The sequence below is a fragment of the Triticum urartu genome, chromosome 3A (assembly GCF_056163025.1).
Source record: "Triticum urartu cultivar PI428250 chromosome 3A, HENAU_Tu73, whole genome shotgun sequence".
In the NCBI taxonomy this organism is placed as follows: Eukaryota; Viridiplantae; Streptophyta; class Magnoliopsida; order Poales; family Poaceae; genus Triticum; species Triticum urartu.
In genome coordinates this window covers 350,455,983-350,462,100 of record NC_141875.1, presented here as the reverse complement: position 1 = coordinate 350,462,100, position 6,118 = coordinate 350,455,983, and the positions used below count along the sequence as shown (strand labels likewise).

Genomic DNA, 6,118 nt, shown 5'->3' with positions numbered 1-6,118 from the left:
TTGTCATGATACGGGGACTTTCTGGTAGACGGCCTCGACGTTTCCTCAAGCCATGAAAATGCACTATAATTTGCTTGTCATCAATGCATGCAAATCTCTATATCTCTATCAACATAGCAGATCATCATTAGACACTAAATCCTTCAATGGGACCTTACAAAATGCTTGCATTAGATCCCTCATTAGACACTATATGTTCATCATGAGGAGCATGTAAAATGTTTGCATCAAATCCTTCATTAGCAGCCTGTTCATTAGACACTTTCGGCTCAAGAACAACATGAGCTTGGATGTTTGCACCGGAAACTTGATTAGATACATCAGATTCAGTCAGTTCAATATTGATTGGGGGAGTTATAAAATAAGTAGAAATTGGTTTCATTTTCTCATAGATTCCCTACATACAAACAGTTTTACAACACCGTCAGGTTTAACTATTGGCCAGAAATTGAAGAGTTGAATTAGATATAATCAGGGATGTGATGTACCTGCTCGTTGCGCATGCTACTCTTGCAAGCTGCGACTGTCCGTTTGCGCAAGCTCGATGCCATGCCCGTGCTGCCGCCGCTGCCTCCCACGTAGGCTACACCCAGGATTGGATCTTCATCTTCTTGTCCGTCTGTTCGCTTGAATCCCGGCGACCGCCCTCCAACGAGGGCGCGAGGAAGTGTTGTGTCGGTCTGTCCAGCGGCGGCTAGGTTAGGAGCGAACCAGACTGGAGGCTAGAGCGAATGAATTGAGATTTTTCCTACTGTCGATCAATATGGGAGGCGCTCGTTCGGGCCGTGAGCCTGCTATAGGGCCTGCCTTGCACTTATCTTATTGGCCCATCCAAATTGAAACATTTTTCTTCATTTTTTACATTGCCTGCTCATGCGTTGGGATGAACAAAACTAGCGTCGGCCAACCTGGACGACTCAAACTAGGTGCACACTTTCTAGCCACCCGAGGCGGCTGCCCATACCAGCCCCTATGGTGGCGTCGCCCCTTTTTGCGTGTATGATTGGGGTAGTGAAAAATATTCTAGTGGCGTTTTTGATTTACCCACAGAATTGTTGAATTTCTTGTTTCTATGAACTGAGTTTGCCAATAATGTGAAGGATGCCAGTCTTTTCATCCTATTATAGATTGCTTAGATCTCGATATGCCAAAAGTAATCGCATGAAATATACAGTAAAAGCCAGTGTGATGTGTGTGGCCACAACTAGTCTGACTACATGTCCTCATATAACATATCAAGGACGCACCATCTTACTAGATTAACCATTTGACTTACCAATGCAGTGTGGGAAGAAAGAAGTATTGGGACTGTGTATCCAAGCAATTGATGCCACTGACTCGTTCGTACAACCTTGTAAGTGAAAAAAGAAGTTGCAGTGTGCCTGTACAAAGAACTAGCGTAAGTTTAGTTACCTGCTTCTCGGAATTTTAGTTAGCCACTTATTGCAAAATTGTTCAATTACGTTGCTTGGCTTAATTTAGTTTGCTACTGATTACATAATGCCACAGTCTGTTAATCCTATTATAGACTGCGCCTATCTATGTGTTTGATACTTACTGTTAAGAATTACCTATTTGCCTGAACTTAAATAACTACTTGTTTGTTTAACTGCTTTGTTGCTGCAACAACGGGTTACAATGATGTTAATAACTACTTTTCAGCATCCAATTGAAACTCTTTAATTCCTTGTTTGTTTAACTGGTTTGCTGTTATAACTCCCAGTCGAGATGTTTTGCTAACTTCAACTTTTCTAAATCCAATCGGAACTTTAATGGCAAAACAGGTTAGCCCAAGATTAAAGAGCGAGGTCCCCATGGAGGTTGTATCATCCCACAGCAGTGGCACCGGCCCAATCGTGCATTATGAATTGCCAACTTCTGATGCTCTAGAGGCTAAACTAGTGGTAGAAAGAGATTCTGCTTCTGCACTCAGGGATGAAGTTGACACATTGAGGAAGCAAACATCACAATCACAACACTACAAGGATACCCCTTATAAAGCAACACACATTCTACAACATTTTGGCTATACGTTGAAAAATTCACAATAGATACACGTATTAAAGGTTGCAGATAAGCGTTGCAGATTTGCAGCTATTGACCTTATCGCCGGACATACGCAAAAAATAAAAATGAAAATGAAAAAACAGAGAGAGGGACGCGAGGGAAACAGAGCCCCCGATGCCCCTCATTGCCCCTCGTCTCTCCCAAATCGCCGCCACCAACCACCGCGTCACCCTCCTCCTCCCACCTCGCCGCCGGCCCTCCCCTCCCCTCCTCCCACATCATAGCTCGGGCGGCTACCGGATCCGCCATATCCCCCACCCACCCATCCCTCTCACATCCCATCTCCTCTCTTGACGTAGCTCCTCGTTGCGCCACCTCCGGCGACTGACTCAGGCGACGTCCGGCGAATCCCGCCATCGCGAAGCACAACCCGAGGTCCCCTTACACAGCGGCGCGCTCCCATGCGGCTTGATCCGGCGCTCGCGGCCACCAAAGCTCACCCATGACCTTCCCCTGATGGCTAGGGTTTCGGGCGCCGGCTTCGGTGCCGGTGGCCATGTCGTCCTCCTCTCGCCGATGAGTGAATCCCCTCCCCTGGCTTCGTCCTGTCTCTCTTCCCCTTTCTCTAACCTCTATTCTTATCTTCTCCTCTAGACGTCTAGGTATGCACCCCGGATTCTATTGCAGCTACTCACTGTCAAAGAAGGTTGGCCCTTGTACAATTCATTGACGAAAACTGATAGTTCTGCAGACTGACTTCCGATCTCCGTTGATTTACATTCATGCACTGATTGCTAATTCTATTAAATTAGTATAGTAATTATTAGATATCAATGGAGCATCAATTTTTTTTAAATCTTATACGCTGCTAACTCATCAATCCTTCAAAGATGAGTCATTAATCCTTTTAAATTGTTTTGATGTAGAGAAACACTAGTTCATATATGTGACCACATATTAAATAGTCTACTGCAAGAGTTATAATATTTAAGGCCGGATCTAGTCTTTATAGGTTTTTTGTTATAATATTGTCATATAGTATTATAACTCTAGGTTATAATATTTAAAACTGAATAATCCGCGACGCTGCCACTGGCTGTGGATACAGTAGTTTATATAACTTGAGACAAACAGCGCCCAGTGGCTGCTCTGGCACAGTGGTAAACTAATGGAGACTTGCGAATAAGACCACTTAACAAAGAAGAAGGCAATGGAATCACTAAACAAGAGCGGCGATTTCCCTTGGACAGTTGGTCTCTGAATTTCATGCAGGCCACCAAGACATCTGGTTGACCTGATAGCAGCCACCATTATCAGCATGCTCCCTGATGCCGATGGAAGCAGATGTGCCTCGTCCGATTCTTACGCCAATAAACAATGAGAAAATAAGGTTCATTTGCTTCTTGTACAACGAATTAGAAATGAAAAAATGCACGTTGTATGACATGGAAGCGAGTACGGATTGGATCATTCGGCTCCAAGCTAAGCCAACTGCTACCCTGTTGGTGTTGCTTTTCTACCAGCTACCGGCACAACACTAACTAAAAGCAGGCCGCAGAGCACCAACCAGCTATCTTGGCTGTCGTGGGCACCACTGCTGCTCTCGTAGGCCTCGGCTAGCCCACAGTCACAAAGGTCCTGCTCTTTCATACGTACGGAGTACCTGCCACTGCCACTGCCACTGCCACATCTGAATTTTTCTGCATATGTTTTGGGAGTACTCGTCACTATATAACTGGAGTTTGCTGTGACAGTGCAGAGCTGGTGCTGCAGCAGCCAGCGGCGCGAATCAACCTAGAGTTATAATATTGTATGGCAGTTTTGATGAGTAACTAATCAAAGTTTTTTATTGCAATTTCAGACTATTTAGGAGTCTGATGGTTAGGTTATTTAGGTGGAGGTAGTAGCTTGCTAATGGTGGCTTTCACGTCCAGCTCAAAAACTAGAGGATGTGGACCTGTTGGGGGAAGCACGTACACATTTGTTTTAGTGGGCAGGTGAATTAATAATGCGCATGGTTTCTTCTATGATGTTGCTGATATGATTCAGAACACTGCTAAATACTTCTCTCCATGCCGGTTAATATACTGATTGTTGTATGCTCTTACTATTCACCATAAGATAGTAAACATCTTCTTTTTTGAGATTTAGTACACATTTTTCTTTGTCGTTTGGTTATGTGATTGTCCCCTCATAGCATGCAGTTATTATATATACACTTGGGTCAAGTCATTGCAGAGGATTCATCTATACCAAGTACTCCCTCCGTAAACAAATATAAGAGCGTTTAGATCACTAGTGATATAAATGCTCTTATATTTCTTTACGGAGGGAGTAGTAGTGATCTAAACGCTCTTATATTTCTTTACGTTGCGAGTACTTATCAACTAATCTACTAGTGATCTAAACACTCTTATATTTCTTTACAAAGGGAGTAGTAGTGATCTAAATGCTCTTATATTTCTTTATGGTGCGAGTACTTATCTACTAATCTAAAAAAAGGTACTTATCTACTACCGCTGAAACTGAATCCCAATACCCCACTTAGATGCAACCTACACCTGAGCTTTATGCATGTTCATGTGCAAACATTGAGATACTAAAGCTTGCAGCAAGCACACGCACATATACACAGGCAGCGGCTCATTGTTAATCATCATGTTTATCATCCGTTAAGTAGAGGCTCATTGTTTGTTTGTGTGCAGGTTTCCAAAGGAAGAAATACTCAATGCCATTCGGTGGTTTTCAATGTGCCATTCTCTACATTCATAGTACGTCACTGTGTTTTACCTTTAACTAAGACTATTTTCGTTGTGGTGATTATTTATTTATTCCTTTATTGCTTACATTAGCTCTAACCATTTTTCAGCCTCCTTTTCTACTCTTATTCAACTATTTATTTACTCCTATCTCGCCAATGGTGTACCTATTGTTGTGTGTAATTTAATGTGAGGTGTCACACTCATCCGTTTAGGCACTATCAAGATTGAGGCGAACTTCATAGACAGCTGGAGCTGCGAGTAGATTTGTCCAAGATATGATAGTGTTCATAGTCATGGTTCTGGTAACTGTCCACAATCTCCATATCTTAACTATTTGTGAAGATGGAAATGCAAGTAATGTTCTCCTTAGATGATCTTGACTTTTGATTCGTACATTGCTGAACTAACCACTGATCTCTCGCCACTTTGATTAATAAATTGATGAATTATCCACATGAACTCTTGCTGTTACAGTTCATAAATTGCTAAGTTTCCCATTATGTCGATTGCACTGTTCCATATGAGCAGTGTCTATTGTTCTTTTAACCCGTCAACTAAGTAAGTACTATGTTATTAGTGGCTTCTTTTAGGCCACAATCACATCTGTTTATTTTTCTTTGAGTCTGTTTATGTTTGTTTTGTGACCTGAAGTAGTATATTGAGTTGTAAGGGAATACTTTTAGGTTACAACTTTTCTTTGTAATAGTCATCATCTAGCTGGACAACCAATGTTTCGGAAGTAATGACCATTTGTAAGAAGTAATACTTCTTATTTGCTAGGCAACCCGTCACTATTTACATCATGTCAATGTATTGTGTATTAACAGTTCATTTTGTTATTTTCTTTGTAGATTTAAAAGATATATGGACTCTTATATGGGTGCCCCGCAGGTATACTGCAATGATGATGATGATGTTCTGGTTCATGATGATGACAATGATGGCTGTTCTTAGTTTTAGTTATGATGGTTGTTTTCAGTTTTAGTTAAGTTATAGGGATGATGTTCCTGTTGGATGATGTTCCTTGGTTAAGTTTTAGTGAATTTGTAGGGATGTTGATGGATGCTTTCACATTTGGAAGTTGTTCCTCCTGTAATATTAACAATTGTAATCCCACAGTTTTTTTCAATATATGATTTCTTCCTCTCGTGCATATATTTTTTCTTCTGACTTGATATACATACTTATCACCATTATGCGGAGCATTATTTTAATTGCTGACAATATATAAAATATTATTCACATTTTATATGTAAAACACCTGAAGCGTTAAAAATTATATGTTGCGAAGCAATGGGATTTGAGTTCCTATACATTAACCACCAACGTATATGGGTGTTGTAAAAGTT

General features: G+C 41.4%; 1 long non-coding RNA gene across 1 annotated transcript; it reads left to right on the top strand.

Moving 5' to 3' along the window:
• The first annotated feature begins 2,152 nt into the window (after positions 1–2,152).
• Positions 2,153–5,913, top strand: LOC125548380 (uncharacterized). Its single transcript, XR_007301052.2, has 4 exons — positions 2,153–4,004; positions 4,713–4,778; positions 4,982–5,071; positions 5,621–5,913. It is a non-coding gene; the product is annotated as an uncharacterized LOC125548380 (long non-coding RNA).
• The last annotated feature ends 205 nt before the right edge of the window (positions 5,914–6,118 follow it).